Source organism: Enhydra lutris, unplaced genomic scaffold (assembly GCF_002288905.1).
Source record: "Enhydra lutris kenyoni isolate GAN:26980312 unplaced genomic scaffold, ASM228890v2 scaffoldscaffold21, whole genome shotgun sequence".
Classification (NCBI taxonomy): Eukaryota; Metazoa; Chordata; class Mammalia; order Carnivora; family Mustelidae; genus Enhydra; species Enhydra lutris.
In genome coordinates, this window is record NW_019154105.1 from 56,142,303 (window position 1) to 56,151,950 (window position 9,648).

Here is a 9,648-nt window from a genome sequence, read left to right on the forward strand (position 1 = left end):
CCCCTCTCTTAACTACACAGAAGAATCTAAAGTGGGCATCTTTCCCAGAATAAGGGTTATTAGCAGAGAAGTTTTATCTGAATGACCCATCTGTATGACAGGGCAAACACCGAATTACCAAACATCTGCTCTTCTATTGCCTGTGAATTATGTTTTCTCTTCGAAAACCCAGACCCCTACCCCCTGCTCCTTAGTTCGGGATGACTTATGTAGCTCATTTTGCCTGTCTTTGGAATTTCCATGTCTGTGTGGATTCCCCATACGTGTATTATTAAATTTGATACCCTGTTAATCTGTTTCGGTGTCCACTTGGTTCTTAGACCAGCCTGAAGGACCTTTGAAGGGGACAGGATATTCTTTTTTTTTTTTTCTTTTCAGCGTAACAGAATTCATTGTTTTTGCACCACACCCAGTGCTCCATGCAATACGTGCCCTCCATAATACCCATCACCTCCCCAACCTCCCACCCCCCACCCCTTCAAAATCCTCAGGTTGTTTTTCAGAGCCTATAGTCTCTCATGGTTCATCTCCTCCTCCATTTCCCTCAACTCCCTTCTCCCTCTCCCCATGTCCTCCGTGTTATTCCTTATGCTCCGCAAATAAGTGAAACCATATAATTGACTCTCTCTGCTTGACTTATTTCACTCACCATAATCTCTTCCAGTCCTGTCCATGTTGATAAAGTTGCGTATTCATCCTTTCTGATGGAGGCATAATACTCCATAGTGTATATGGACCACATCTTCCTTAACCATTCATCTGTTGAAGGGCATCTTGGTTCTTTCCACAGTTTGGTGACCGTGGCCATTGCTGCTATAAACATTGGGGTACAGATAGCCCTTCTTTTCGCTACATCTGTATCTTTGGGGTAAATACCCAGTAGTGCAATTGCAGGGTCATAGGGAAGCTCTATTTTTAATTTCTTAAGGAATCTCCACACTTCTCCAAAGTGGCTGTAGTCTCTTCAATAAATGGTGCTGGGAAAATTGGACAGCTATATGTAGAAGAATGAAACTTGACCATTCTCTTACACCGTACACAAAGATAAACTCGAAATGGATAAAAGACCTCAACGTGAGACAGGAATCCATCAGAATCCTAGAGGAGAACATAAGCAGTAACCTCTTCGATATCAGCCACAGCAACTTCTTTCAAGATATGTCTCCAAAGACAAAGGAAACAAAAGAGAAAATGAACTTTTGGGACTTCATCAAGATCAAAAGCTTCTGCACAGCCAAGGAAACAGTCAAAAAAACAAAGAGGCAACCCACGGAATAGGAGAAGATATTTGTAAATGACAGTACAGACAAAAGGTTGATACCCAGGATCTATAAAGAACTTCTCAAACTCAACACACACAAAACAGATAATCATACCAAAAAATGGGCAGAAGATCTGAACAGACACTTCTCCAATGAAGACATACAAATGGCTATCAGACACATTAAAAAATGTTCATCATCACTAGCCATCAGGGAGATTCAAATTAAAACCACATTGAGATACCACCTTACACCAGTTAGAATGGCCAAAATTAGCAAGACGGGAAACAATGTTGGAGAGGATGTGGAGAAAGGGGAACCCTCTTACACTGTTGGTAGGGACAGGATATTCTTGGTCCCTGACAGCTTCAAGGTGATGGTATCCAAATTGTACAGGAAAGCAGGAAAGAAGGTGGGGGCTCAGGAAGGCGGGACTGATTTGTTCAAATCCCCCAGGGCTATGGTCTGAATGTTTGTGTCCTCCCCATCTCATTCCCAAACTCGTATGCTGAAATCCTCGTGCCCAGTGCATTGGCATTAGGAGGTGGGCCTTTAGCACCCTTATAAACATGGCTCCTGTGAGATCCCTGGCCCGTCCACCGCTGAGATCCAAGTCTGTGACCCCGAAGAGGGCCCTTACCCGACCATGTCCCCGCCTTGATCTCAGACTTCAGCCTCCAGAACTGCGAGCAGTACCTGTCTGTTTACAAATCACCCCAGCCTGTGGTGTTTTATTGTGGTGCCCACGGCATTGCATGTCTGTTCTGGTGAACCCAAGACGGACAATTTCCATTCTTCATGTGAAGAAACAGTCCCATAAGTTAAGCGACTCTCCGGCAATGTAATTAGTTTCAGGAGAGCTGATTTCGTTCCACTTGGCAACCAGAACTTATGATTGATTATTTAGGCGTGTTTCTCTTTCCTTAGTGATGTACAAAAAGACGAGAAGGAGCAAGGGGTGAGGAAGAGGGGATGTTTTCTTTCATGCTTTAGCTTACTGTTCAACAAGTAGTTTCTGAGTGCCTCCTACGTCATAGGCTCTGGTCTGTGACACACAGGTGCCTGAAGGAGACAAAGACTTCTCTCCTTAAGAGTTTCATTCTGTACATTAAACAGTGTACTAGAACCTGGATATGTGTAGACTATGTGAAAAAAGTAGAGCCTGTGGGGGAAAAACATGGTGGGGGGTGGTAAAGGAGTGTTGGGGTGGGAGGGGCTTACAGTTTAAGGTAGGGGGTGGTATGCCTGAGTGTCCTCCCCAAAATTCCTCTGTTGAAGGCTGACCCCCCAATGCGGCTGTAATTGGAGATGGCCGCTAAAGAAGGTTATTAAGGTGAAATGAGATAATAAAGTAGGGGGAATCTGGATCCCAGATAATCAATGTCTTTATGAGAAGAGACACCAGAGAGCTCTCTGTGCTCTTGCTTTGAGGAAAAGCTGTATGAAGTGTGGGGGGGAGGGGGGAGACCTTCCCCTGTGCTATGGTCCTAGCTGGACCGAGATCAAGTTGACATGTGACAGATTAACAAGAGAAAATGAAATTTAAGGGGCATAAGTACAGAGAGTCCACACAGGCAGCAAATTCCAGAGACAACGAGGCAACAGGAAGCTTACATGAGCTAAGGAGAGGGGTAGTGCCTGGGGATACAAAGAGAAGCTCATTAGCAGGGAGAAGAGTGGAGATGTCTGGGGAAACAAGGTTGCCCTTTTATGCAGTTAAGTTCTTAGGTGAAGGGGAGTGTCTGTTTTAGGCTCTCTTTTCTGATGTAAATTTAGGCAGCTGTGGGGTAGGGGAGCAGAGAGCTTTTCCTGAATCTGTTGGGTTTTTATTACTTTTAACTCAAAACTATCTTTATGCCTAAGTGGCCAGTCTTGAGGCAGCCTGTCCTGGGCCCCTGCAGCTGATAAGGCAAGAAGGTGGATGTCTGCAAAACTAGGAAGAGTCCTGAGCAGAATCCTAATTGACTAGTACCTTAATCTTGGACTTCAGGCCTTCAGAAAGTAAACTGTTGGTTAGGCCACTCATTGGTGGTATTCTGTTATGGCAGCCAGAGCTGACTAAGGCAGACAGTGAGTGAGGACCTCATGTTAGGAGGTGACATTTGAGCACATCTTAAAGGAGGTATAGAAGTTAGCCACTCATTTAGGTTTGTTTCTCACTTCTTAGGTGGGGGAACCAGGCAGTGCAAAGGCCCCAAGGCAGGAGTGTTCCAGGCATGGCTGAGGAGGCCTTGGTGGTGGAGTGGAGTGGTGGGGAGAGTAAGGGGCAGCTGTAGATGAGGCCAGAGACATGATCATGTGGAGCACAGGTTCCCAAACCATCTCGGTTCATGGTGCCCTTAGTGTCTTAGTAGTTTTTCATGATGCCTTAAATCAAAGGAAATACAGAACAGTGTTGTTGTGTTTTTTTTTTTTTTTTTTTTTTTTAATTTGACAGACAGAGATCACAGGCAGAGAGGCAGGCAGAGAGAGAGGAGGAAGCAGGCTCCCCCATGAGCAGAGAGCCCGATGCGGGGCTCGATCCCAGGACACTGGAATCATGACCCGAGCTGAAGGCAGAGGCTTTAACCCACTGAGCCACCCAGGCACCCCCAGAACAGTGATTTTATAAGTGGTTAGATCCTCACAACTCAGTAGTCGAGTCTGGCAGATGTTGCTGTGTTAACCTTGGAAATGGAAGCCATCCTGTGGTGCCCCTGTGAATACACCGTGCTGTTCTAAGGTGCCTCGGGGGACAGTTCGAAAATGGCAAATGTAGGGTGGCCCATTTTCAGGACTTTGGCTTTGACCTGTGACAGCCATTGCTGGGATTCGGAGTGAAGGAGTCACAAGATACATTTTAAAAGATTGGTTCGACTGTTGTGTTGAGGGTAATTCTGAGGCTAATTGCCATCATCCAGGCAAGAGATGATAGAGCAGCTAGGGAGGGAGACATGGGTGTGGTGGGAAGATAGTCATAATAGCATCTATTTTAAAGGTGGACTCAACAGGTTGATTTATTGTGAGGGTGAGAGAGAGCGGAGTCACTGATGACTTCCAAGGTCTGTGACATGAGCGGAAGGGAAGATTGGGTTGCTTATAAATGTTATGGAGAAGGCTGTGGATAGGACAAGCTGTGCTGGGGTATCAGAAGTGTAGTTTGGACAAAGGTTTGCTCTACTAATATCCCAGTGGGCAGATGCATTTGGAGTCTGGAGTTCGAGAGAGAGAGCGATCTGGAGGCTGTGGGCATTTGAAGCTGTGTGATTAGATGGATAAGACCATGGGAGTGTGTCAGTCATGATCTAGGAGGTAAAGACCACACAGTGAGGTGAGCAGGGCAAGTTGAAGGTAAAGAATGGTTGAAGACTAAAGGATTAAGTCTAAAAAGCTAAAGAAAACTGAACCTTGGACTAGGGGAAGAGTACTCAAGGAAGGACAAATTTGGAAGGCAGACCCCTCCCCAAGGCTAGCATCTGGACCTCTTTCGAGAAGGTATGGTTGTGACTCATTGGATAGCACAGAAGTTTCCTGGGTGTTCTAGGCTAGTGCTGGTCTGTGATCACTGGGAAGCAGGAGATGCCCTGCCAAGATATAAGTAGACTGAGGCTGGGAAGCACACCCACTGGGGCATCTTTGAGATTCACTGGGGATTCTGCCCACTGGGAACTGCTGAAACTTAACAGGAAGCTATCCATGGGAGTGTTGCCAGATGTCCTCTACAGGCACATGTATGGTGGTCATGAGGCAGGGGCAATACGGAAATGAACCAGGACCAGGAAGAGAAGCCCCTTTCTCTTGCAGTGTCCCTCCAGCATGCTCTACTGGCAAACGGAACATTGCATCAACTTGCAGGAGTAATGCTTGCAGGGTTCATCTCCATTCAAGCAGAACAGGCAATGAGATGTGACTTCGGAGCAGAGAGACAATACACTGGTAACTGGCTGTTATGGACTGGATGTTTGTGTCCCCCCCCCCGCCCCATTCATATGTTGAGACCCACCCCACCCCCAATGTGATGATGTTGGGAGGTGGGGCCTTTGGGAGATATTTAGGATGAGATGAGTCACCGCAGTGGGACCCGCACGATTCGTGTCCTTACGAGAATTGTGAAAGAGCTCGCTTCTCTCCTCTGGTTGCTGCAGATGTGAGGAGACAAGGAGAAGTCAGCGTTCTGCAACTCAGAAGTGGGCTCTCACCAAACCCCAAATATACCGGCAGCCGGATCTCAGACTTCCAGCCTCCACGACTGTGAGAAATACATTGCTGTTTTTTATAAGCCACTCAATCTGCGCTAGTGTGATACAGCAGCCTGGACGAAGATGCTAGCAATCCATTAAATACGTGTGGAGAGGAGAAGGCCAAGGACCCAGAGCTCTAAAACCGAGAGAATAGGGAGAGGAGATCAACTAGGCGCACTGAGAAGGAACAACCAACAAGGTGGGAGGAAAATTACAAATGTGGTGGGGTGCCTGAATGGCTCACTTAGTTGAGCGTCTGTCTGCCTTCAACTCAGGTCCTGGGATTGAACCCCCATTGGGTTCCTTGCTCAGTGGGGAGCCTGCTTCTCCCTGTCCCTCTGCCTGCCGCTCCCCCTGCTCATGCTCTCTCCCTCTTCCTGTCAAATAAAATCTTAAAAAGTATAAGGATGCCTGTGTTTGAACACAGTACTTCTGCTTACTTGTCGTAGAAACCTCGAGTCTATCATTTAATCTATCTGTGTCTCATTCAGATGAGAGATGGGAGCATAATGGTAATGATCTCCAAGGATTAAGCAGATGAATTAATGCAAAGGGACTGGTGCATAAAAGTGCTCAGAAAGTGTTAGTTAAATAGATTAGTCTCTAATTTATCTTGAAATATGATAGGAAAACCAGAATGTTACCTTTTAAGAGCACATCATTCAGTAGTACAATTAGCTGTTAAACACCTTCTCAGGGTCAGGTTAAAAACATGCACTTAATTGGAGAACATTTACTGACCTACTGTGATTTGCAAAATGTGGTATGTATTACAAAGGTGGGTAAGAGATTTGCCTTAAGAGGCATTTGAAGACTTTTGGGGAGAGAAAGAGGAACACAAAGAGCTATCATTTACTGTTTACCTTATACTTTATCATTTATATTTATATTGTTTATATAATATATAGTATTATTGTTTATATAATATATAGTATATAATATATATATTATTTATATTTATTATAAAATTTATCATTTATTGTTTACCTTATACTTTCACTTCACAAGGGTCACGAGAGATTAAGTAATTTCCCCAAACCACATAGAGAGAAAGTATGTAGAGAGAAGCCAGGATTTGCACTGAGGTCTGTGGGATTGCTCACTAAACAATAAACTTGGAATATGTTTTCATTTGATTTTCACAAATAACCCTTGGTTTTGGTGCCTTGGTTTATGCATTCCCCAGATATGCGTGGGTGGCTTTGTGCCCAGAGCAGCGCTATGTAACCTGTAGTTCCTGCAGTTCCAGAACTCGCCCCTGATGCTGCTTCCCCTTATCTGCACCACCTGGCAGAGAGGCTGTCCTGCACACTGGCCAGTGGGACCTCCAGGGGCTGGGCTCCCATGGTGGCGACCTGGAGGGGCCTAGTGATCACTCTGAAGGGGATAAGTTGCCATCCCGTTGGAGTGGGGAGGAGCCTGGAGAGAGCCTTTTGCTCCCTTGGATGGACTTTTCTGAGATGCAATAATTCATTCAGTCCCTCTGAAGACATCTTGCCAGGCCAAGCAGCCGGCTGCCCTTGTTACTAAGCTGTGATTGGCCCAGGAGTGCACTGCCTAGAATTTGTTCTTTTTAACATTTTATTTATTTATTTATTTGAGAGAGAGAGTGAGAGAGCTATGACAAGCAGGGGGAAGGAGCAGAAGGAGAGGGAGAAGCAGACTCCCCACTGAGCAGGGAGCCGGATGCAGGACTCAATCCCAGGACCCCGAGATCATGTCCTGAGCCGAAGGCAGATGCTTAACAGACTGAGCCACCCAGGTGCCCCTGTTCTGTTTATTTTCCTGTCTTGCTTCCTTTCCTCTTCATTTCTGCTTCCTGAGATTACATAGACCCCAAAAGAAAGTCTTAGTACATAAACTTTTTTTCTTTCTCTCTTTCTTTTTTTTTTTTTTTTTAAAAGATTTTATTTATTCATTTGACAGAGAGAGACACAGCAAGAGAGGGAACACAAGCAGGGGGAGTGGGAGAGGGAGAAGCAGGCCCCCTGCCAAGCAGGGAGCCTGATGCGGGGCTCGATCCCAGAACCCTGGGATCATGACCCGAGCCGAAGGCAAAGGCTTAACTGACTGAGCCACCCAGGTGCCCCCATAAACTTTTTTTCTTTAGGCAGCTCCTGTTATTATGGGATTTTTATCTATCTGTCTATCAATCATCTCTCCAATCTATCTACAGATTTGCTGAGATATAATTCACATACCCTATAATTCACCCATTAAAATCTACAACTCAACAAAGGGCCTTTAGTATATTCATCAAATTGCCAACATCACCACGATCAACTCTAGAATATTTTCATTATGCCAAAAAGAAAACCCGTACCCTTAGCCATCAGCCACAAACCTTCCATCTCCCTCAGGCTTAGATCACCACGAATATACTCTCTGTCGCTATTGATTTGTTTTTTTCTGGACATTTCATGTAAATGAAGTCGTGAGGTATGTGGTCTTTGTGACAGGCTTACGTTCACATGACATCTTGGCAGGATTGATCTGTGTTGGAGAGTGCACCCGTGCTTCATTTTTTGTTACCAAATAACTTCCCATTGTATGGATTTGCCATATTTTATTTATCCATTCTTCAGTTGATAGACATTTGAATTGTTTCCACTTTTTGGCTATTATGAATTACGCTGCTACAAATATTTGTGTACACCTTTTGCTGTGAATATGTGTTTTGCTTCTCTCGGGTATATGCCTACGCATAAAACTGCTGGTATTGTTATGGTAACTGTATCGTTAACTGTTTTAGGAATTGCTTGTTTTCCAAAGCAGCTCACCCTTGACATTCCCATGATGATTTCATTTGGCCATCTTGCATATCTTTAGTGAAATGTCTGCTCAAATCTTTTGTCTTTTTAAATATTGTGCTTTCATTTTTCTTATTGAGTTCTGATAGTTCTTTACATATTCTAGTACACGTCGCTTATCAGATACATGAGTTGTGAATATTTCCTCCCGTTCTGTGGGTGGTTTTTCACTTTATAGGTGGGATACTTTGAAGCACATACTTTCTAATCGTGGTGCTGTCCAGCCAGCACATAAGCTGTCACTTCCAGCAGCCGTATTTTAGGGAATCTCGACTAAGACCCCCAATGAGGTAGGTGAGAGTCCCATTTTACTTGTAAGATGTCTAAGGGTTGTAATTTCCCCAAATCACATAGAGAGAAAGCATGTAGAGGGAAACCAGGATTTGCACCAAAGTCTATGTGATTGCTCAGTGTATGCATGGGGTGGGACACACTCATTGTCGATTGAGTTTTCTCTTTGACATCGTGCTCCCAGCCTGTGTGGCCTGGTAGCAGGTGCCATGCATGGACCATCTGCTCCGTGCCTGGTGCTTCACCCACCTTCTTGGCTGCTCTTCCTCAAGCAGCCTTGAAGGGTCCACATCTTCATCCTCCAAGACGGGAGTAATCATCTTTTCCTCTCTTGAGGTTCTCACTTGCTCCTTGACACAGGAGGAGGATGAGGGATATTTTTGAGAAGGGGGAGTGGCGGAAAGACTGGTAGGACCCTATGGGCCATCATCTGGCCACTGCACGGGTTTCTGGTGGGGTGGGCTCCCACTGCCCTGCCCTCTCTCCTTTGGTCCTGAAGAACTGATTTGTAACACCCTCTGCACTTTATCTCCTTTTGTCTGCTCTTGATTGTTGAGGAGCTTTGAGGAGAGGAAGAATGAAGGTCCGGATCTCCCTAACCCTTAAAGCATCATTTCTGTCTTGCATCCTCATTGTTCAGGGAATGCTGAATAAGTGGACGAAAGACAAGCTTGAAGTTCACTCACCTGCATGTTCTTCGTAATCGATGGAGTCCTATATCCACAGAGGTTGGGGAAGTCAGACTGTAATTTCTCTCTCCTGAAGCCAAAGTTCTTTTTTTTTTTTTTTTTAATATTTATTTATTTGAGAGAGAGCGAGTGAGAGAGCACAAGTGTGAGCAGGGAGGAGGGGCAAAGGGACAGAATCTGCAAGCAGACACCCTGCTGAGTGAGGAGCCCAACACGGGGCTCCATCTCATGACCCCTGATCTCATGACCTGAGCTGAAATCAAGAGTTGGACAGTCAACCCACTGAGCCACCCAGGCACCCCAGAAAGCCAAAAATTTTAAACCACCTCATTTCTGCCATCTGTCAGTCTGTCCATCTCTCATCTACCCTTTGCTT